Source organism: Pleurodeles waltl, chromosome 2_1, assembly GCF_031143425.1.
Source record: "Pleurodeles waltl isolate 20211129_DDA chromosome 2_1, aPleWal1.hap1.20221129, whole genome shotgun sequence".
Lineage (NCBI taxonomy): Eukaryota > Metazoa > Chordata > Amphibia > Caudata > Salamandridae > Pleurodeles > Pleurodeles waltl.
This window is the reverse complement of record NC_090438.1, coordinates 797876956-797902356: the sequence shown is the minus strand read 5'-3', so window position 1 is coordinate 797902356 and position 25401 is coordinate 797876956.

Below are 25401 nucleotides of genomic sequence, written 5' to 3'. Positions count from 1 at the left end.
TAGCTGGATTCGTGCTATGACCCAGACAACTAGGCACTTTGAAATTTTTCAGCTCAAGAACTCAGGAGAACCAGGTCAATCGTGCCAAGGCCTATCCAACCAAGAAGTATTGCCTCTGTTTTAAGGAGGGTTAAAGATTCAGGTTTCTCCCGCGTAGAGCTTCTCTGCAGCAGCAAATCAAGTTCAGTGGGACCTCGCAGGAAAGTTACCGGCCTTGTGGAGTCCTCTCGGCTACAACCTTCATGCTTGCCCTACAAAGGATTCCGAGCTCTAAAAAAGTGACTAAAAGTGAATGTAGAAATCTTGATGGTGTGACTGCGCCAAAGGTATCTAACCAGTGAAAGACCATCTCTGTGTGCTAAATTCTAATTTCTACTGCATTGAGCTTTCAAACCAACTGCCTCACTGGTTGCCCAATAGTTACATGTTCTTGTGGAGCCCTCTTTAGCTACAGCCTGCTGTCTTGTCCTGCTGATGAATTATGTACTTCTATTTTTCGAGATGAACTCTCAAGGTAAAACCTCCAGCTGGAGTGAACCTGATTCACAGTATTCAACCCAAGCTCCATTACACAATTTTTGTTTTAAATTTCAAAATATCATATCACTGCTTCTCCTTGTTGATTATTTCCTCCATTTTTCTAATTCAGATTGGGATTGTATTGTGTTATTTTTTCACTTAATTATTGTTGAAACTGAAAAAAATACTCTACACATTGTCCTAAGTTAAGCCTGCCTGTTCGGTACCATAGCTACCAGGATGGTGTAGATCAGCTTAATTTTGTGACTTTGAAGGTTTATCCTGCTAACAATTGTGATTTTAACTCAAGGTGGGTAGGCACCTCCACTTGACGCATAAGTAAATTTCTTACATGTGGTAAAGGAAAATACTATGAATTTTGGAGGTAATACTAATTAGGGAGTAGAACCCATATGCAACATTTCCTCCATCTTAATCTCTATGGAGAAGAATACTCAGGTGGTGGATTTCCTTTTGGCTTTGCAGTTTCATCTACAAATCATGGATTTTATTTACCACAAAACTATAAATCATACCCTAAAACTGTGGTTGATTCCCACTGAAGCATTTAGAAAAATCTTAGGTGACTGTGGCCGGTGAAGTGAATTATTTCCTCAAAGAAAATTGAAACTGATGTAAGGAATGTGGAACTGAAGCTACTGTAAAAACAAAGTATTGGCTTAAATGGAACTAGTGGGGGATCAATCATGATGCAGAACTTTGGGGAAAGTACAACAAAACCAGAGTGTGCTGGCACACAAAGCACTAAATATATTTCTCTTCTTTTTTACAGAAGGCTTGAAGCAACTAAATTAGCTCATCCTGTGAATTCTAGATGTATCCAAAATTTATCAGATGGGCACCTTTAAAATACTGAATGTGTTCCCAGAAAATATCACATGTGGAATGATATTTGCAACTTCTAAAAATCATAGCAATTAACCAAATATCCTTAAACTATGGTGAGAGGTGAACCCTAGTCCATCTCAGTACACCACTCTGAGGACATCCAGAAAAAAGTTCAACTATCCTGCTATTGACCTGAGATTTATATTGGAATGAAACATTCATAAACAAAATACGTGAAGGATGATATCAGATGCCAGATGTATGAAAGTTTTGTGATGATTGGTTGCAAACCTATTTGCGGTAAAAAAAAATGGTATTCCTGTGTGTACGAATGCCATTTGGTATCCACACATAGCGATGCAACAAGTTTGTGATTCGGTACCATTAGCAACTGGTTTGTGTGACTCACAAATGAAGAATTGGTATTTGCAAATCACAAACCACATTTTTGAGGCTATCCCAAATTGGGACTAGTCACAAAAATGCCTGTTTGCACATGCAATTTTGCACTGGTTTCAATCAGATGGTAACTGTGTGCAAAATATAAAATCTGACCAGAATACATTAGGGGTTTCCACAATTTCTGCACTTTCTGTGAATGCCCTGAGGAGGCGATTCCTGGCTTCTCAGCAGGGGAGAAGGAGGTAGAGGAGACAGGAAAGAATCTTTAGAGCCAGGCTTACCATATTCCAACAGACAGAGGAGGAAATCTCTGAGAAATACAAACTGAGTAGCACTGAGATCTTGGATTTAATAGGTATGCTAAAACCCCATCTAGGAAGCAGTACCCCACACAGCAACTCCGCTAATGTGGATGCTTTTTGCTCACTGCACCATTGGAGCTAGGGTAGCTACCAAGGGGTGATTGCTGTTGCTAGTGGGTTGTGCCAAAGTGTGCTGTCACATTTCATTAACAGGTTCCTAGATGCCATGCTCATACATAAACAATTACATATACATCCTCCGGAATGCAGAGAAAATACAAAATAAACTTTTACAGGATTGTCAACTTCCCCTATGTATTAGGGGGTGTAGATGGAACACAAGTCCCTATTTGTCCTCCAGCACATATCGAATATCTGTTCCGAAAGAGGAAAAATACCCATTCCCTCAACATCCAGGTGGTATGTGATGACCATCATATCGTCACAGATATGCTGGCTACATACCCGGGGAACATGGCGCATACATCTCCAGGGACAGTAGAGTACACCAATGTCTGAAAGGTGGAGAGTTTGATCATGGCTATTTACTAGGTGGCGTGATGCCTTAACATAAAGGACATATATGTGTCTGTCTAGCAGTAGGTTCTGCCACGCTCACACTTACTTTTCTTTTCCTTTGAGACAGTGCTTATGCATTACTACCTTGGATCCTGACCCCATATGTATCCCCCACACACCACAATCAAAGTAGATTCAATATTGCCCATCGCTGCACCAAGGCTGTCACTGAACGGACCTTTGGTATGCTCAAATCGACGATCTGGTGCCTTCACAAAAGTGGAGGTGCACCCCACAGGCAACCTGTGCCATCTTACACAACATAGTGACCAGGCATGGGCTACACCTTAATTTGGAGGGCACAGATTCTGAAGATGAAAAGCAAGAAGCCCCTCTACAACAGCCTTTGGACTGGAGCATAGCAGTGGAGGGGAGACACCAATGGGTTCAATTAGCAACACTTTGCAAGGTACATTACTGGGAACACTGCACTCACTGAAATGATGCAAGTAGAAAAAATAATTCTCACTAAAGCAACCTTTAATGTCAGGCTACTCTTTATAAGTTTAAATCAGAAATGGCGTGATTACCAAGTGGTAGTTCAATACAAATTAGCTTTGGTTACATCACCAAACAAATAATAGACATGTGAAGCTACGAATATGTGCCCATTAATGATTTTTGCAGCTAAATCCAACATTCTCTGTCCCTGCTTGGTCTCCAACAAGGGTACAGCTGCTGCTGCGGCACAAGGCACTGACATCAGTGGCTGATATACTGTTCACACTTCTCCTGCATCTCTTGCAATCTGTGCTGTATGTAGGTGATCTACAGCTGATGTGATCTGCCTTAGCCCCCTGGAAATGTCACTGCTGAAGTGTCCTGTTTCAATCTGCAATGTGGCAGTTCTTCTGGAGAGGCTTGTAGTAGAAGTGGCCAATCAACCTATGTAACGACTTAGCCAGTCCATCCTAGCCACAGCACTGGAATCACAATGTCTCTTTTGGGCATGATCGGCTCTAATTTGCTGGCATTATTCCTGTATGGCAGTGATCAGGCTCACTACATTGCTGTTCATTGTTGACAACTGTGTGCCAACATTTTTGAAGCTGAAAGATATGCTTTGCCGCATGTTCTGCATAGTCCTGCTGATTATTTTTTTATGCTTGTTTTGCAGGAGTTGACTTTGGAGCAGGGATGCCTCTAAACTAAAAAACACCTGTGTGTTGCCTTCATCCTCAGCAGCTTCCTATGCCTCATGATGCCTCCTGCTCCCAAGCACTGGAAGATGCTGGAGTTGCCTCACACTTGGCTGATGGATGGTGGCAGAGGGACACCTTTTCCGTCAGTGCTGCAGTCGCTGGTTACAGTGACATAGTGCTGCAGTGGTGTGGTGCTTGTGTGACTGTCTATAGGGGTGGGTTTCTCTGCTGTCATTTTTGCAACATTCACTCTCCCCCTCTGCATTGGCGTTCTCCCTATGTACCTTAGGAAGATCTGTGGGACAAATTAGATACATAATATTAACCTATATTACATCTGCTCCAATAAATTTGTTGACTTTTTGACTATGTCACCCATAATGCACTGTCATGGTAAAACAATTTACATTTGGAGGGCCAGTACCTTATGCATGCTGCTGGACAATTTGGATATGGACATAGCTTTGAAGTCTCAGATGTGACTGAAATAAATATTGTACACTTACTTTGTGATGTTCCTGGTTCAGAACTGTTGATGTTTCCAATATGCACAACAGCCTCAGGCTCCAGTGTGGTCTCCACCATGGTCTCAAGTGCAGTGGGTGGTGGTACTGTTGGTGAACTGTCTACTGTTCCCCAGGTACCTGAGAGTCACTGGGCCACCTTTTCTTTTGTCCGTGACCTGAGGTCCCCTTGCGTATTTCATCAATGGAGTGGTGTTTGACTCCAATGGCATTTATTTTTTATTGGATTTCTTGCTAGATCTTCTTTTTATGCGACTCAGGAACTGTCATTGATGCCCTTCCAAATAGCACATCATGGTTCTTACAGCACCCCTCTGTGACAATCTCCAACTCCTTTTTGCAAAATTTTACATTTCTTTTTCTTCCTCCAGGGATTTTCGCCGAAGTTTGGCTGGCCAAGTCTGCTGCTTGTACTCATTTGGGGTTGTTGGGCCTTTGCTGTGTATGGCAGCTGCACTTCTCCTCCACTCAGGCTGGTCTCTGGGAAGGATCTTCATGGTTCAGAGGTGATTACCCATGACCAGGAAGTGTTTTCCCAATTCATGGTGCTGGTCACAATTTGCGACACGATTCGCAAATTGCAACGCGATTCACAAATTTGGTAATTTGGTATTCTCTATTTGTGATTATCAATATTGCTATGCGACTTGCTACCAAATCGCAAATCTTGCCCTCACATTATACGCACATGGGGAGTAGTGATTTCCCATTTGAGACTTGCATTGATTTGCAAATAGAAAGTCACAAACTTTTCAGTTCGTACATGTGACCCCAAATGCCTTGCTGAGAAGTGGCCAATGAATATGACCACCCCTTCAGGAAGTAGTTATTTCAAACAGACCACAAACATGCCAAAGTTTCTCTGACAATAAATGCTGGTTAAAGGAAATGTTTATCAACCAAAACCAAAGGCAGAAAGCTTGTTAATATGAGCAGTGGGCGAAAGGCCAGCCCATCTAGCAATGCTCCACCAGATAGCCCTGTGTAGGGCAGCGGCTGCCGCTGCATAACTCAAGGGGAGGGGCGAGGAGGACAGAGATGATGTGAAAAAATAAATAAACAAAATGCGCTTATCTTGCCTCCGTCCCTGCTGCCTTGCTTGTTGCTTCTGTTGTGGTGTCCTAACATTCACTGCTAGGACACCAGCACTGGCTCACCAGAAATCTTGGTGCTGCTTTCATGCTAAATTTAGCATGAAAGCATTGCCAGGATTAGTCTGAGCGGCTCAGACTGCCACTGCGATACAGCCCCGGGGTGTGTGCAGTTTCTCCACCCCAGCTGTTCAACACAGCCGACCCTGGTGTACGGCCATATCAATGTCTCCACAGTCATTGACCTACCAAGCCTGTAGATAGAAATGTGAGGAAAGCACACATAGATAAGCTCCACCTAAAACATGATATCAAACGCTGACAGTTTTGAAGTCTTGGAAATCGTGCAAAGTGGTATAAATGATATTTAAAATTAGCTTCAACCTTTTTATTGTTCAGCACGTAGTGCGAGGAATATGTTTGTGAACTGCAATATGGTATGCTTATAATCCTGCAGGCCTCCCATTTAATGGACATTTCTCTGGCCTTTTTCTACTGAAACAGATTTTTTTATCTCTTTTCATGACAGCCTGAAAAAAAATTGGAACACTGTCTAAAATAGTGAAGATCGATATCCGCGATCCAAATTCGTGAAATTACTTTTTCACGATATATGACGCAAATACAAAGATTTGTTGGAATAAGCATTTGAAACGAAGGTCCGTCTCCAAAAGTTGCATTAACTCTATCTGAAATGGCAGATCCAGTAACCATTCTTCTAATATTTGTATCTATTTGAAAAAAATGGTGGAAATAGTAAACCTGCTTCGTGGTAACATCAAACTCACGGCGAATAAAAGACTTCCAGAGACTCTGGATACATGTTCGGAAGCATGTGGGATTCTCAAAATACAATTATTGTAATTCACAAGAATAATTATGTATGTAGGTGCTGGCCAAAGTAAAATTCCTTTGCAAAATTCATGAGATGTTTAGAATGACTATTTATGTGTTTAGAATGCACTGCATAAGTATCATCGCAAAGAAATGTACATTCATGCATATGTACGACATCCATCACTGAAAGCCACTGATCTTGTTTTCCAGGTGACACATAGAGCAGTAAGCTGCTGCTCAGTGACCATGAAGATAAGAGAGGTAATGGACATCACCCATGTTGAAACCACAGGAGAAAGAAAAGTTTGGGCCATATTTATACTCTGGTTGCGCCGAATTTGCGTCGTTTTTTTCGACGCAAATTCGACGCAGAACTAACGCCAACTAACGCCATATTTATACTCTGGCGTTAGACGCTTCGGGCGCCAAAGTGCCCGGAGTGTGCGTCATTTTTTAGCGTGAACCCCTTCCTTGCGTTAATGATATGCAAGGGAGGCGTTCCCGTCTTAAAAAATGACTCCCAGGCCTTTACGTGGTATTTATACTCCCGGGCAAAAGAGACGCCCGGGAGTGGGCGTGGCCAAAAACGGCGCATTTGCGCCGCTTTTTAATGCCTGGGTCAGGGATGGCGTTAAGGGACAAGTGGGCTCAAAATGAGCCCAGAGTGCCCTCCCCTGCCCCCAGGGACCCCCCCTGCCACCCTTGCCCACCCCAGGAGGACACCCAAGGACGGAGGGACCCATCCCATGGACATTAAGGTAAGTTCAGGTAAGTATTTTTTTTTTTATTTTTTGTGGCATAGGGGGGCCTGATTTGTGCCCCCCTACATGCCACTATGCCCAATGACCATGCCCAGGGGACATAAGTCCCCTGGGCATGGCCATTGGGCAAGGGGGCATGACTCCTATCTTTACAATGATAGGAGTCATGTTGATGGGGGATGGGCGTCGAAAAAAAATGGCGCAAGTCGGGTTACGACGATTTTTTCGACGTAATCTGACTTGCCCCATTTTAAAACGCCCATACGCCATTTTCCCCCTACGCCGGCGCTGTCTGGTGTACGTGGTTTTTTTCCACGCAAACCAGGCAGCGCCGGTCTGCTTGCGCCGGCTAACGCCATTCCATAAATACGGCGCCCGCATGGCGCTTCAGAATGGCGTTAGACGGCGCTAAATTTTTTGACGCTAAACTGCGTTAGCGCAGTTTAGCGTCAAAAAGTATAAATATGGGCCTTTATCTCCATATAGCCCATCGATGAACATCTGATGAAGCACAGACCAGCACCTTCCCCGTGTGCTGCATAGTAAGCCACTTCGCTATTTCTTTTTTTTTACCTCTGTCCATATAATTACGGTTAAAATTTTAGCAGCTCTTCAACGGATACCTTGAACTAACATGTCCTAGTAAAGGCGGAGGACACGCCTGAAGACACAGCTGGTGACTAACATGTCATTCATGATATTAGAGCTGCAATAGACGAGAAATACAGGTAAAGCAGGATAGGTCAGGCATTGGATTGGCAAAACAAATGACAATTGGTTGAAGGCATGCATTGTTTTGCAGATGACTGTTCACACAATGGCAGGCTCGATCCTTATAATGGTGTGTTAACTTGCAAAAACAGTTGTTAAAGGAAATGTAGGCACTTTAATGAGCATCCTTGAGTGACTGGATGAACGACACTTTTCCTTACTTGTGATAGCAGTACTCCCTTACACCTAAACCTCCTTCTTTCCTGGGCCCGATTCACGTAGGTGCCATACGTGTACGGAGTTACCTTCATGAATCGGGCCCTGTGTCTGAGTCATGACAGAAAAGTACAAATCGATGCAGGTGATCTTGCAGATTCACACGGCTGCCAGTCACCCTTAAGAGACTCCAACTAAAGAAGGGAAGGGCACAGATGTCCTCTACCCATAGACTGATTTGTTAGAGGTAGAAAGGGGATAGGAGAATGAAGATTGATTTAAGGGCAGGTAGGGGCTTCGGAGGGTTAAGGAGAAACAGCAGTTTAGAAAGGAAAGTTGGGGTGAAGAAGATGGTAGCAGAATTTTATTGACAGGACTATTTTAGGTCTAGGAAGGTTATATGATAATTGTGAATGTCATTAGGGATATGCAGTGATTAGGGATGGGGTAGAAGAATAGGGGTTGCTGACAGAATGATTTAGGGTTAGGGAATGTTGGAGAGTGTGGGTTACTGACTATGTTATGTAAGAGAACAAAATGTTGACAGAAGTCCATTCAAGGTAGGAATGGAGGTGATGCACTTCATGTTATATATTTTACTTATAAACACTGGAAATAGCTCCCATTGAACTATTGTCTACATGTTAAGCCATTAGCCTTTTATTATAGTGTCCAGATTTGAGTTCATCTGGATCTACCTGTCGTTAGGCAATCCCATACTTGGCTAAGGCAAGGACATTCCGTGTCAAACTGCTGCCCTTTAAACCCTTTTATTTGGTTAAGTGCACAACAGCATACATTCTCAGTGCACAATTGTTCTATACACTAAAAATTATAACGATTTCTAAACCCCACATTCATTTATATTTATCGCAATTGGTTCCACTTCAACTATTTTGTAAGTCCAGCAATACTTATCAAAAGTCTTTTAATTCACTTGGCCGTGGTGACATGTTTTCTGATTGTTTTGAGGTCCCTATTTATTTGTACATTATTTTATTTTCCTTTACTGCTCTCCTGCTTTGCCAGTTCTTGCCCATAATCAGACAGGAACATTTATATTTTCATACTAACAGACCAGCACATTCCACTTCTCTGGGTTACACATGGCTATCTTTTTCGACTTCACAGGTTGCTCCTCATTAGTGGTGAATACCCTCTGTCCTGATGAAGCCACCTTCTAATGGTTCTTCTTGGGGTTCTAAACATACATCAAAACTATTGAGCAATTTTGGACTATTTACAATACTTCTTCTGACCACTAGAGAGACTCGTGATTTTTGTCCAGGTGAGTGTCCATCAATCATATTTTTTAGTCAAAACTCCTTTGTCCTTATGCTTTTTAGTGAGTATCTACTATGAGCACATTTTCACTAGAGCCCTGCATCATTACTCTATTTTGGCACAATAGCACCAATGTCTGTTTGTACATTGTGTTCTTGACTTAAGGACGTGTTGTACAATAAAACCTTTCTCTGTTGTTATACTGTCTCCCTGTTCACCAGGAATTATTAGTACTAGCACATATCCATTTAATGATTCTCATGAGGAGCATAAGTCACCTAATTTCTGTTGATTAGGACTACATTAGTTGATCCTGGATTTTTTTTTGCAAAATGTATTTTATTAGTTTTTATCAGTTTCCTACAAGGAACCAGACAACAAACACGTGGAGGTACATATTAAGTACATAGTGGTCATTCTGCTCGACCATTATGGAACTCATCCAGTAGCACCCCAATAGAAAGGTACAGTGAGCAATTATACATTTGAGTTCAAAGAGAGGTCTTACAAGTCTCCAAACAGGTATGTATAATGGCAATATTTAGACATTATGATTTGGACAGACAGCCCGAGACAACTATGTTAATCATTGTGTTCAATATGAGATAGGCCCTCAAAGGCTCCCATGTGTCACGTGGGCTCGACTGGGAAACCTACAGCTCCTCATAGTTCACAGCTCTTTCTTTAGAGAGGACTGCACCTTTAGGCCAAACCATGACTGTGGGAGGGGGACCTCTCATGCAGCAACAGGCAAATATTGTTTTTGCTAATAGGAGTAGCACTCTCACAAGCCTTATAATCAGTTTCAGGAGATGTTTAGTGTACCCCAACAAAGCTGTCAACAGGGCACAGGTAACAGGAGAGTTTTTCTTCCATGGAATGATAAATTCCTTTCCGGTAACCTCTAATTGGTGGACATTCCCAAGCTAGACAATAAAAATCTTTAAGGAAAAATTAGGCAAACCCAGTAACCCCAGGACCTTGGTATGTAAATGTAGCAAAACGTTTCTGGCCCCGAGAGGGAAGTGTAGCCTTTAAATCTCATGGCAAGAATTTGTGAACCTTGTACACAAGCAAGGTTAAACTAATATATCTTTCTTTTATTCGCATATGCGAGTTGGTGTCCATCTCCGGTGACTGAAATGGCGTCAGAATTAATTCTGTATTAGAAATACAATTTCCTATGGACTTGACAAGGATAATGTAAATCAGGGAGACTCAGTATTGACTATTGAAGAAAAGCATAAATGCTTTTGGATCGAGGGGATACATTGATTGTGAATTGGACACATTGGAAAGCAACGCATAATAAAATTCATAATATCTGGTGTTCTGAGAGTGCTGCCTGAGAAAATATGATTTGGGCCTGATGATGACCCTTTAATGATTGGTTCTCTTTGTGGGGCGAAACGTTGACATAAATTATTGTGGATTATTTTGTGATGAGATGAGTGACTTCTAGACACCTAGATTGAAGGGATCTATTTGAAGATCACTGTAATTTTTAACCACATTTTTGTATATATTGAATATAACACCTGGCACCTTATTTGTCATGCTAATCACGTTCACTGTGCCGTTATCTTGGAAGGACCTTATTGTGTTGATCTATGATTTTACTTAAAAATGTTGTTTGAATAAAATTAAAAGAAAGATATATTAGTTTAACCTTGCTTGTGTACAAGGTTCACAAATTCTTGCAGTGGGAGTTAAAGGCTACACTTCCCCCATGGAGCCAAAAAACCTTATGCTACGTAGGCAATAAAACTCTGGGGGACCACATTGATATCCGGGGCACAGTGCAGATTTCTCTGGATCAATTTATGCAAATATTGTGAGAAACATTACAATCTATTAATAAATGTAAAATGGATCAGATTGTATCTATCGTTAATAGATATCAATTTAGTGTGGATACCTCAATATTTCTCTACATCTAAGCTTGTATCAAATGCAATGTCTACCCTCCATTTCTCCAAGGCTCTATGGTGTGTGAGTGCACAGCTTTGTATATAGCATGCACAAAGTGGAAACCCTTTGTTCTGTTTTTTTTTCAAATTTTTGGGTAAGCAGGGAAAATTCTGGCATTTCTGGCAGAAAGTGTTCCAAGTTGGTTACGCGGCATGTTGTAGACTCATATAATCAAATACATTCAATGGTGTAATAGTTCAGTCTCCCTTAAACTGGTCAAGAGTATGGATTTTTCTGTCACAAAATTGTTGCCTCACCCGTAGCAGCCCAACATCTCTCTGTCTAGTTACCACACCACTGTAAAGCATGGGGGGCAATGCATGGGCTTGTCAATAAGTATGTATACAAATGTGTGAACCCGGCCTTAGCCGCCATGTGACATCAGTGGTGGCTGGCATCTACGGAGAGTGGTGGGGTGGGCAAATGGGTGGTTCTATGCATTATTGCACCGCATGCCACAAATAAATTAAAACTCCACTTAGAATACATGCTGCCTGCACAACACATCTTCCTCCTCGCTGCAGTCCGGTTTTCAGGACAGGTCCCAGCCAACTCCTTTAACCAATCCAGGTGCTGCTTTCATACTATTAACCGGCATGAAAGAAGCACCAGGTTTGGATGGAGCAGCCTCTCCCGGCCCTCCCGAGGGCACTGGAGACTGTGCTAACTCTCAATCCAGCTGATTTAAGACATATGGGTTTGAGAGGCTCAAAGTGCGCATGTCTGGCTGGCCGTCGCAAGACAGCTGGTGTGGGAAAGTCATTGTTTTTGCCTGATCACCCCCCAAAAGTTTGGACTGATACTGGTGGTTACTGACTCTGACTGTGCCATGGGCACTGCTAACCAGTCCCAAGGCCAGTGCTCTGTGGAAAATGGTATATACAAATTAGGCATAATTGTAATTGCTGCTGACAACATACCTATAAGTCCCTAGTATACGGTAGGGCATGTAGGTTGAGGAACCCCAGGATAGGCAAGGCACCCCTGAGTGCACTGCTGTGGTTATTTTAAAGGGAGGCATGCAGTGCTGGCTTCCTTTAAGTTGAAGTTACCTGAAAATTCAACTTTGGATTTGAAAGTACTTCTAAAGACCTAAACTACCTTATTTTTCATATATAAGTCACCCCTAAGGTATGCCCTCAGTGCTCCCAGGGTTGGGTCCAGTGTAACTATAAGCAGGGACTTTATAAAAGTTGTTTTATAAGCCCTAGTGAGCGAAAAACAGTCAAATTCACTTTTGGCCTTGTAGTCAATGGGTCCTACAGGCTAACATGGATAGACTTTATTTTAAAATAAAAAAGTCTTATATTCAATGTAGACAAGTTAAATATAGAATGTTTGGTACCAAATTAAGGCCCTCATTACAAAATTGGTGGTAAATGCCACCTACCGCCGTGCTGACAGCCGCCAACATACCGTGACAGCGGCGGTATACCGTTATGGGTATTATGACCCACACAGAGAAATCCACCACTATACAGACACCCGCACAAGTCCGCCAGCCCAAAGATCAGTGATAAACTGGCGGTACCAAAACCCACACCATTACGCCAACAGAAATACACCCACAGCATCATGACCCACGAATCACCGCAGTGGTCATTCAACGGCAGTAAACCATTGGCGGTACACACTGCTGCGCTCAAAATACACACACACTAACAAAACTACACCACATTGAACAATTCAAACTACACACACCTGACACACATACACACACCACACCCACGCACCCAATCCAATATAAAGCACACATCCACAATACCCACAACCCCTTACAATGAAAACATTTTTTGCCAACTGAGAGAGAGACAAGCCAGAAGCACCCACTGAATCTGAGCCACATACCACCATCACCCATACACCATCCACGCACAGCACACACCCCAACACATCACCCCGCACACCCTCACACACACCACTCACACTACACCCATTGCACCACAACGACACCCCAGGTTCTCTGAGGAGGAGCTAAGGGTCATGGTGGAGGAAATCATCCGGGTAGAGCCACAGCTATTCGAATCACAAGTGCAACACACGTCCATTGCTAGGAAGATGGAGCTATGGCAGGGAGTCGTGGTCAGGGTCAATGCCGCGGGATAGCACCCCAGAACAAGGGATGACATCAGGAAGAGGTGGAATGACCTATGGGGGAAGGTGCGTTCCGTGGTAGCAAGACACAAGGTAGCAGTACAGAGGACTGGGGGTGGACCTTTACCTCCTCCCCCCACAACTAACAACTTGGGAGGAGCAACTCTTGGCGATCATGCATCCTGAGGGCCTGACAGGAGTAGCAGGAGGACTGGACTCTGGTAAGTCAAATCTTTACTACTATATCCCCCACCCTACCTGCATGCCATCACAAACTCGTACCCCTACCCTCACCCCATCACTCCACCACCTCACATATACCCCACCATCACAAAACCCACCTATCCAAATACCAAGCCCTGCATGCAACACCAATGCATGGACCACAGCATGCACACTAGTGACAATCACTTAGCCAAACCAAGCACAACTCACATAAGCCAAAGCTGCCTTGCTAATAACAACCATAAAGGGAAACATATCCATGCACAAGATGGCACACGCAGATACAATAATACTGCATTTACATACCCACAGGACCCCCACTCAACGTCACCGGAGAGGAGGTGCCAGCCACATCCAGCCCCCCCCAGAAGTGGCCCACAGTGATGACAACAGCTCTGCATGCCTGGATCACGATGACCAACCTGGCCAATCAGGGACATCTGGACAGTCAGTGACCCAGCCACAGTCCCAAACCACCACAGAGCCTCCCCTCTCAGGAAACACCAGGACAGCACCCAACCAGCGGGCCCATACCTCTGTCCACAGGACACGTCAATCAGCAGTGTGTCCACCACTACAGAGACCCCAAGCAACCCCACAAACACAGGACGATCAGGGACCTGGGTTCAATGGCAGTGGGCACACGGTTCTGGGGACAGAGGCACAGGACAACAGGGAAGCTGGGAGGACTGTTGTGCGACAGGGGGAGGACAGGCCCAGGGAACCCACTCTCCACGAGGCACTTGCAGGGATCCTGGGAGCATATCACCATTTCCAGGAGACCATTAGCCACATACAGTACAAGTTGCAGGAGACCTGGCGGCTGCTGGAGGGACAGTACCTGGGGATCAGGGAGGACCTGAAAGACATCCATACCACCCTGGACACCATTGCAGGGGTGCTGGCAGACATGGCCAACACCATGAGGGAGGCAGTGGCACACCAACGGGCCCCTGACATTAGCCACACCGAAGAACAGCCCTCCACCTCCGCCGGCGCTAGTGGACAGGAGGCCCTGCCACAGGACCAACAGGCCACCAGCACCCCAACCCCTGCAGAAGGAGAACCACCCCGCAAATGGTCCCTGCGATCCAGGTAGAAAACAGAGAACATTGCCAGGACCCCCGCCAGGAAATAAGACTCTCCTGATTGTCACCCTTCTATCCCACTCTGTCACCCTGTCCACCTTGAACTGCCATCGATCCCCTTCCTCTGTCCCCTTGGACAATGCACCTGTGATACAAATAGACTGGACTCTACCATGGACTTTCCTTCATCAGCAACCCAGCCCATTGCAATACCCCCTCCACTTATTAGCATCAAAATAAACACCCTTTGAACAAATTCAGGTATGGAGTCTGTGAATTATATGACTAGTGTATTATTTTCACAAACTGTAAACACTGCATTTCTAATATACTGTAATATTAACATAGGTCTAACCTGTAGTTGGCAGCAGTAAACACGCCAGGAGCCAGAGTGGGGCACAGAGATCTGAAAATAGAGATGCCAAAGGGTACAGTAAGTGGCCATAGACATAGGGAAATCAGGCTGCCATGTTCAATGTCAAAGACAAAACTGCAATGGATGGTGAAGTTACAGTGTCTTACCTGTGTCTCACTGAGACTGTTGAATGAATGTACTTCTGTTGTCCACATCTTCCTCTGCCTCCTCTTTGTCACTGTACACAGGCTCCACCACTGCCACACAACCATTTCCAGGCTCATCCTCCTGCAGAAAAGGCACCTGGCGTCTCAAGATCAGGATGTGCAATATGCAACGATGATCTGGCACACCTTCTTGGTTGAGCAGTACAGGGATCCCCCTGTCAGATGGAGGCACCGGAATCTGTCCTTCAGGAGGCCAAAGGTTCTCTCAATTATCCTCCTTGTTCGCACATGTGCCGCATTGTAACGTTCCTCTGCCCTTGTCTTGGCATTCCTAACTGTGGCCAGTAGCCATGAGAGGTTGGGGTAACCAGAGTCACCTGTAAAAATCGAGCAATACCTTTTAGCCACACACTCACTCTTAGGGCCAAACCAACACCAATATACCTACATCAACTGGGTGGGGACCATGGGCTCACCTATTAGCCACACACGGTGCCTCTGAAGATGAGAATTCACATATGGAATGCTGCTATTCCCCAAGATAAAGGCATCATGCACAGAGCCAGGATACTTGGCATTCACATGGGAAATGTACTGGTCCGCCAAACACAGCATCTGCACATTCAGAGAGTGAAAGCTTTTTCTATTTCTGAACACTTGTTCATTTCTCCGGGGGGGACAAATGCAATATGTGTACCATCAATGGCACCAATGATGTTGGGCATATGTCCCAGTGCATAGAAGTCAGCCTTCACTGTGGCCAAATGCTCCACCTGGGGGCATACGATGTAGCTGTGCATGTGTTTCAGCAGGGCAGATAACACTCTTGTCAGCACGTTTGAGAACATAGGCTGTGACATCCCTGATGCCATGGCCACTGTCGCTTGGAAAGAACCACTTGCCAGGAAATGGAGCACTGACAGGACGTGCGCTAGAGGGGGGATACCAGTGGGGTGGCGGATAGCTGAAATCAGGTCTGGCTCAAATTGGACACACAGTTCTTGGATTGTGGCCCTATCAAGTCTGTAGGTTTGGATAATGTGCCTGTCCTCCATAGTCGCCAGGTCCACCAGGGGTCTGTACAGAGGGGGATGTCTCCATCTCCAATTCATCCTCAGCGGTTGAACTCTAAGGTGAAAAACCGTGAGCAGAGGGTCATAGTCACACATATGTGAAAATAAAAATGCATTTCTTCCTTCACAGAAACAGTATGTGAATTTGAGAGTTAGTTGATGTGCCAATGTCTGCTGTGACACAGTTAGGTGCCATGGCCTGTGCCCCCCCCTGAAATGGTGGCTGCCTGACCTGTGAGGAGAGACAAGTGGAAATGATGTAATTCCGCTGGCGTTGTGTGCCGTTGCGGTCGGCTACCGATGACCGCCGCTCAACGTCGCATTGGTTATCATTGGGTTCCAGGATCCAATGGCGATGTACGCCGGCTGTGACGGTACGCACCGCCGCAGACGTGACCGGAATTTTCTATCTGTTCACTCACTTGCTACCTGACCTTCAACAGGAGAGGACCTACACTGCAACTGCTGCTGTGACCTGTGTCTGGAAGCGACAATGGCTCGAGTGCCTGGGGAAAGGGCCCCTGCCTTCACTTCGGAGGAGTTGGAGAGACTGGTGGATGGAGTCCTATTCCAGTACACTTTACTCTATGGTCTTCCAGACAAACAGGTGAGTACACCATGAGCATGATGTGTGGGCCATGAATGTATGGATTGCTGTGTGTGTAAGCCTCGTGTAGGGGGGCTGAGGAGTCCTAGGCAGATTGCTGCATGTCTGGTGGTCAATGTCTGTACATAAGAGGATGGGAGGGATATTGTGGGCCATGAGTGTAACATTCTGGACAGTATGACTAATCCCTTTTTCTATGCATATTTTCTTGCAGGTCAGAAAAAGGTTATTTTTCATGCCATCGCAAAGGAGGTGCGGACCCTGGGGGTCTTTGACAGGCGGAGCATCCACTGCCGCAAACAGTGGGAGGACCTGTGCCGCTAGGCAAGGAAGATGGTGGTGGCCCAGCTGGGGGTGGCTTCCCAATTCCCGTCGTACCCTGACCCCCCTGTTGTTCAGCATCCTGGCGGTGGCCTATCCGGAGTTGGATGGGCACTTGAAGGCATCACAGCAGCCACAAGGGGATGAGTACATATTCAGAATCATGACTTTGTGCGCGTTAAGGTTTTACCTGTGTTGGGGCTGTGGGTGCCCCTATGCCAGGGTGAACATGGCAGGATAGGTTCCTTGTTGGGCAGGCTCTAAAGCACTCCAACCCCAATAATGTTAGTGGGCATCTACTACTGGGCACGGTCCTGTGGGTTTCAGGTGTGCAGCTAAAGGAGTTAGAGAATGTACCCCATGGGCTGGTGACTAGCTTTGTAACTGGTAGTGCATGGCCTAGTGCATAGGGCTGATCCCTGTGTGTTGTGTACGCCAACGGTAGTGTTGTTGCTGGTATTGACCAAGTGTATCCTCTGTCTGCCCCCCCTTCTTCTTTTGTCACCCTGTCCTTGTGTGCATTAGCATTATCTGGCGAGGAGCAGAGGCATCCCACATGGGCCTGGAGGTAGAATCCACCTACGGTGAGGGCACCACTGGGATGGAGGGTGAGGGGAGCACCACGACGAAGACAGGAGGGGACACCAACAACAGCACCTCCTTCTCCAAGGGAAGCTCCCTGGCGGTGTGGGACACCTCTGTGCCCACCCCAACAACAGGTATAGCCGCCACCCCCCATACCAGCACCACCCGCCGAGCAGCCCCTCAGCGTGGTTCCCTGTTCCCTCTCACCCAGGAGGGTGGGCATCTCCTTCGCCCCAGGCACCTCAGGCCCTGCCGCAGTTAGCCCTGCTGCCCTCAGTGAAGAGGCTATTGACCTCCTGAGATCCCTCACTGTTGGGCAGTCAACCATAATGGATGCCATCCAGGGTGTCGAAAGGCATTTGCAACAGACAAATGCATACCTGGAGGGCATTCACTCTGGCGTGGTTGCTAAACAGAGAGCATTCCAGACTCTGGCCTCCTCACTGAGGCAGCCATTGTCCCTGTCTCAAGCCTCCCCCCTCTAACTTCCTCTACCCAGTCCCAATCCCCTCAACCCCAGTATATCCCAAGCACACCTTCAGACCAGCAATCACCCAAATCAACACACAGAAGTGGCTCAGGCAAACACAAGCACCACACTTCATCTCACAGGCACTCACACAAGCACCATCCACATGCAGACACACCAACATCCACTGCCTCCACTGTGTCCCCCTCCTCCTCCTCGTCCACCCCCTCCCAGTAGCATCTCTACTCACACCTGCATGCACTACATCCTCATCCACTACCTCCATCACCAGCACGCCTATCACTACACACCACTCAATGGCAGTCACCACCCCACATCCATGCACAGGTCCCCTGTGTCCTCTCCCACTGTGTCTGTGACCCCTCCTCCCAAAGTACACAAATGCAAGCACACACCCACCCAACAGCCATCCACCTCACAACAGCATCCAGCTCATGCACCTGCACCCAAACACAGCAGACTGACACCTCCTACAACCACTCCCTCTTCCACCACTCCCAAACCTTCACCCACTTCCCGCCCCAGTGTCCCTAAGAAGTTTTTCCTCACCAACATTAACCTCTTCCCTACCCCACCAACCCGTCCTTCACCTCGGGCCAGGGTGGCCAGAACCCAGCCCAGCACCTCAGCCACCCAGTCCGTGGCCACTGTGGTTTCTGCAGCTGTGAGAGGCTTGAAGGAGGCACCCGTCAGCCCAGCGAGTGTGCCACCAACACCTGCCAAGGCCACAAAGGGTCCGCCACCTGGCAAGGGCAAGAAGGGGATAGCATCCAGCAGGGGGTAGGAGGCACAACCAGCCAGCAAGGACAAATCAAAGACTCCAGCTGGTAGAAGCTAGGAGGCACCACCATCTGCCAAGGGCAGGAAGGGGCACAGAACACAAGCCATGGCACTTCAGCCGTCCGAGGCTACAAGTGAAGGGCTGTAAGCTACCACCACAACTGCCAGCACCACCACCTGCACCTCGGCCAGCACTGCCACCTGCACCGCTGCAAGCAGCACCACCTGCACCGCCGCAAGCAGCTCCACTGCCAGCAGCATCAGCCCCAGTGGGCAGCTGTCCGAGGCTGCAGGTGAAGGCCTGGAGGCTACCACCACAACCGCCAGCACCGCCACTTGCACCGCATCCAGCACCGCCACCTGCACCGCGGCCAGCACGCCACCTGCACTGCCGCAAGCAGCACCACTTGCTCTGCCGCCAGCAGCACCATTGCCAGCAGCAGCAGCCCCAGAGGGCAGCCGTCCGTGGCTTCAGGTGAAGGCCTGGAGGCTACCACCACCACTGTCAGCACCGACATCTGCAGCGCAACTGCGATTCACTGAGCAGCCGTCACCGCCGGAGAGCAGAGTGTAGTGGTGACTACATGGGCTGCAGTGCGTCCTTGCCCCTCCAAAAGCTGTTGTTGTGATACCCAGGTGAGAGACTGTGACCTTGCACTCCAAAACATCTGCATCAAAGGACGCAATGCCCCCTCCAGAACCAGTGGTAGAAGGCATCCACTCAGCCCTTCCTTGCCAGGATGAAGCAGACTGGGCACAAGGCCCCCTCCAGAACCAGTGGAAGAAGGCATCCACTCAGCCCCTCCATGCCAAGATGAATCAGACTGGGCACAAGGCCCCCTACAGAACCAGTGGAAGAAGGCATCCACTCAGCCCCTCCTTGTCAGGATTAAGCAGACTGGGCACAATGCTCCCTCCAGAACCAGTGGAAGAAGGCATCCACTAGAGAGACTGTGGCGTTGCACTCCCCAGGACCAAGCAGTGGGCAAACCACCCACTAGATAGACTGTGGCTTTGATCTCCCCAGGACCAAGCAGTGGCTAAACCCCCACTTGAGAGACTTTGGCCTTGCACTCCCCAGGACCAAGCAATGGGCAAACCACCCACTTGAGAGACTTTGGCCTTGCACTCCCCAGGACCAAGCAGTGGGCAAACCACCCACTTGAGCAACTGTGGCCTTGCACTCCCCAGGACCAATCAGTGGGCATGGAACCCCCTCTAGGAGCTGTGGCGTTGTACCATCCTCCGGCTGAGATGCCCCTCCATTCCCTGTCCCCCTGAGGTTACTGTGTGTTTTCGACCTGATGCCCCTGCAGTGTTCTCTCCGTATTGAGGCAGGAGTCAAGTGTGGCCTTGGTCTATGTGTTTTGGCCCAGTGGGCCATGGACAATTTTTGTGTGGGCATTGTCCCGCCTTTTGCATATATTGTATATATTGTACATACTGTTTTATCGTTATGAACGTATTTCTAAGTATTACTATTACACTCATTTTACTCCATTCCTTTTGTCCTTGAGTTATTCCAGAGGGTTACAGGGTGTATTTGTAATGTTGTTCATGTGTTTCTGTGTATGGTTTTGGGGGTGGGGTGTTGCGTGTTGCGTGTGTGTGTCACTCTCTTCCCCCCCCTCCCTTGTGTGCTAGGTGCAGTACTCACCATGGTCGTCGTCGTCGCTGATGTATGAGGAGATACACCAGCAAGGGGAACACCTGCAGCTCGGGCTCCATGGCGTTCTGGTTCTTCCTTGAGCCTCGAGAGGTGAGTCTTTTCCCTTCAGTACTGTTTCCGCTGTGCTTTTCATGGCGTTGGTACCGCCCCAGAAAAGCTGGCGGATGGGCAGGTTGTAATGGAGTGGGCGGTACATTGTCTTCCGCCTGGCTGTTGGTGATTACTGCTGTGGTGTTTGTTGCTACTGCCGTGGTGGTCGGAGTGTTGAAGTGGCTGTATGTGTTGGCGGTTTCCACCATGGTCATGATTCCATTTTTTTTTACCGCCGGCCTGTTGGCGGTGTTACCGCCGCTTTAACACCGACCACAAGGGTTATAATGAGGGCCTAAATTACATAATAAATTCAACAACTTGCCAATGTTGAATTTAATTTAACTAGCACAAGGAAAGTGCTTAAGAACTCTTTCTGAAAGTTACCAAATTCAGCCCTGTAAGGACCTTGCCTGATTGAGTAGCATCTGGCAGCTTGAGCGAGGCTGCCTTGATAAGGAGTGAAATAGCCTGGGCTGAAACAAAGGAAGCATATAGTGAGCGGAGAAGTGCTACAGCAGATGGCAGGATGGGGGAAGAGTAGCCAAACTGGTCTTTGAAGGAGTGAAAGCCTCTTGGGACAGAAACTGGACCGCCCCCATTTCCTGTAGCCCCAGACAGCTAGGAGACCCTAACTCTAAGACTGAATGTTTGCCATCTTGTATTTTTAAAGAATGTTACTCTCTAGGATTGATTATTGCCACACATCTCAGGAAGTGGTCTCTCAAGAGGGTGGTGGCCTGCACTCTAAAGGGCAGGAGCACCCCTACTTGCCACCCTAGGAGCAGGGATAAGTATGGCAGAGCTGCCCCACAATTCAGATCCCTGCTAGAAGAAGATACTGGAGAAGAAGAACTGCCATGCTGGACCCCTGGCCTGCATTTGGACACTGCACTCACAAGGACTGCACCAACTGCACACTTTGGGCTTCAACAGGAAAAGGACTTTGCCTTGCTTCTGCAGCATCAGCAGTGGACTCCCCGTAAGCAACAGGCACAAAGGAGCTGACAAGAATCTCTTGCATCAAGTCCTGTAAGAATAGCCCAGCCGACCAGTGTCCAGTGGCCATTTAAGGATTCTGAGAAGGTGCATTATGGGAACTAAAGCCCAACTCCCAAGAAGCAACTCAGAGCTTCTGGAACCTTGGAGCAAGGTTGTGGACACTTTGAGTACCCAAACTGTACACTTGGAAGAAGATCCTGAAGTTTGGAGCAACTTTGGAAAAAAGCTCCATAAGTGGACCGATCCAATGTCGAGAGTCAAGCTCACCACCGTCAACCGAGATCCAGCCTGAATTTCAGGTTCATCTCTCTGAAAAGCTCCGGAGCCACAGACTTCTGGGATTTGACCAGGGGCTCACAAAAAGGCAATCTGCCGATGTTACAGCAAAATCGGCTTGCTGAGGAAGACCTTCTGACATCAGGGAAGAAAAGCTCCAGAAATGTTTATAGTACAAAGATCAAAGATTGACTGAGTCGTTCTGCGCAGTTTATCTGAGCAGAGCTCCAACGCGGCCAGCCTCAAATTTGACTTTCGGTATTTAGGCACTAGAAAGCATTTTTATATACTGTATGTAATCTTTAAACATTCATATCTCCAGTTCCCTACATTGGATTTTTGTTTTTTTAATGTCATTTTATAGATAAAAATATTTTCAAGGTTTTAGAAATTGGTGTTGGATCTTTAATTTTGTGTTGTGTTTTACTTATTTACTGTTTTGTTGATTGTAGGAAGCTGGTGTGATGTATGGTGGGTACGTATGGTACTTGCACCTTATACCAGGTCCAGGTATCCCCTCTCAGTAGAGTGCAGGCAGTGTCCAGAAGCCAGTCTCTCTAGAGGTAGCTGTGAATGAGCAGCCAAGGCTTATCTAGGAGACATGTAAAGCACGTGCAACACCACTACAGTCACACAGTACTTACAGACAAGAAAGAAAACACTTAGGGACAGATTTATGGAAAGTGGCGCTGCACCGAGTGCAGCGCCACATTCCCTGCACCCCTTAGAGCCCCCCTACCGCCACCATGTGTGTGCCATATTTAAAATACGGCAGACCATGGTGCAGGGCAGGGGTCATTTCTCATGAAGCTATTGAAGTACTCTGCAGGAGTAGTGCCAAAATATAAGCGGTACTCCTGCAGAGTACATAGGGCCCCATTCCAAAGATTGGAAGTCATTTTAACACTTGCTCTCGAGCAGGCGTTAAAAGTGCCATCAAAAAAGTTGCAAGGAAATCTCATAAATTTTCTTACGCTATTTTTCCGGCTCCCCTAACGGGTGAATGCCCCCTTTGCATACATTATGCCTGATGCAGACATAATGTAGCGCAAATGGTTACAGTGCATGCATTGCGCCACCCTGTAAATACAGCATGGGGATTTCGGCCTTGTTGGGCCACATTAACGTAAAAAAGAATTCTATTAATGTGGCGCAAGGGTGTTCTAAATATGCCCCCTTCGTCGTACAAAAATAAAGGTACTTTATTTTAGGAACACAGTATCAGAAAATATTAGAGAGGCAATCCTCCAATAGGAGGTAAGTAAATACAATATATATATATATATATATATATATATACTGGAAGATGCAGGATCACAAGAAAACAACAGCCAGCCAGGGCAAAAATCTGGATCCCAAAGGATTTGCTGTGCAGCCACTGAGCAAACCATCTTGTACTACCTGAGGAAGGCGGAAGATGAAACGTTGTAGTAGAAATATATTTTTGTTCTTTAATGAGATCATCTGTTTGAGTCACTTCTTTCTTGGATATATATATATATATATATATATATATATATATATATATATATATATATATATATATATATTCACTAATGAACAGCAAAAGGCATAAAAAGGTTAGAAACAGTGTAAAATAGCAATAAGCAATAGTAGCCCTAGGAGGAGGCCAAACCATATACTAAGAAAGTGGAATGCGAAAACAGGTCCCCCACCTAGGTAAGTAGGGAGCACTAGGAAACCACACAGGTAAGTAATGCTGTACCCCCCAGAGACCAGGAATGCATGAGTAATAGACTGGATTTTTACCCCAAACCTCCCCACAGGATGAAAATAAGAAAAAGAAGACACCCATAACAGTCTGTAAGCAATCAGCAATGGATTACCAAAGATGGAGACCTGTGGAGAGAGGGGACCAAGTCCATATGTGTCTGTGGAGTCCAGGGGGAGTAGGAGATACTACCCAGCCAAATGTACCTTTTAAGGTTGGTCGACAAAGAAAGAAGACAGGTCAGCACTGCAGCACAGAAGCTTTAGAAGAGTTCCTGAGGCATGCAAAAGGTGTCCCACGCTGGAAGCTGGATTTTAGATGGGTGTCGGTGAAGGATTTTCACCAACAAGCGTTGGCAAAAGCAAATTCGTGGTTGGAGGAAAACAGGTGCTGCCGGGTACCAGCAAGGTCCAGAAGGACTCAACCCAGAAGGGGGAGTTACAGGGGACGCTCCACATCACAGAAGGCCCACAGGAGCAGAGGCAGCACCCACAGGTGTCCCACAGGATAGAAACACAGAAGACACTGAAGACAACACTGCAGCACCACAGAAGCTCCCACATTGCCAGAGAACCATGCAGAAGCCCAGGAGTTGCAGGAGGGAGCAATGGGGCTTGGGCTACACGTTTCCTGAAGTTCTCCTTGCAGGTGATGCAAACAAGCCTTGACAGCTGCAAAGGACGCAGTTCAGGGGGTATTGTCTTGCGTGGAGTGGAAAGGACTTACGACCACCAAAGTGTGACAGCTGTTAGGGAGGACCAAGGGAAATTCTGCAGACCACCACCCGTGATGCAGGACCCACTCCATTCAGGATGAGGAGAGATCCACCCTGCCGGTTGTCGATGCAGCCAGGTACCTGTGGATGCAGGGGAGTCATGCCTTCACCCCAAGGGAGATTTTTTCTTCTTCTTGTGCAGGCTGAAGAGTTGCATTCTTCTGAGGAAGTACAGCAGGGGAAATTTTACAAAGCTGTCAGGAATTCTGGATACACTGTGGCAGAAGAGTCTTCCTCGTGTATCTGCAACTGGTAGGTTCCTAGAGGGTCCAGTCGTGGTTCCGGAAGCCAGAGGTCAAAGCAGAGTTTGCAGAGGAGTCCTGCTGGAATCTTGCAAGCTGAATATGTGGACCCACCCCAGAGGAAGACCCTATATAGCCCAGAGAAGGGGCTTAGTCACCTAACCAGGCATCTACCTATCAGAGGGTGTCTCTGACATCACCTGCCTGGCCTGGCCAGTCAGATGCTCCCAGAGTTCCCTGCCAACCTTGGAATCAAAATGGCAGAACCCAGGGACCCTCTGGAGAAGCTCTGGGCACCACCCCTGGGGTGTTGATGGCCAGTGGAGTGGTCAATCCCCTTTCCATTGTCCAATTTCACACCAAAGCAGGGACTGGGGGGGTCCCTGAACCAGTGTGGACTAGTTTATGCATGTAGGGCACCAAATGTGCCCTTTAAAGCAAACCAGTGGCTTGGGGAGGCTACCCCTCCCAAGCCAGTCACACCTACTTCCAAAGGGAGATGATGTTACCTTCCCATCCCTTAGAAAATCCTTTGTTTTGCCTTTCTGGGCTTGATCAGATCAAGCAGCAGGAGGGCAGAAACCTGTCTGAGGGGTGGCAGCAGATGGGCTGCCGGAAAACCCTTTCAGACTGGTGATAGCA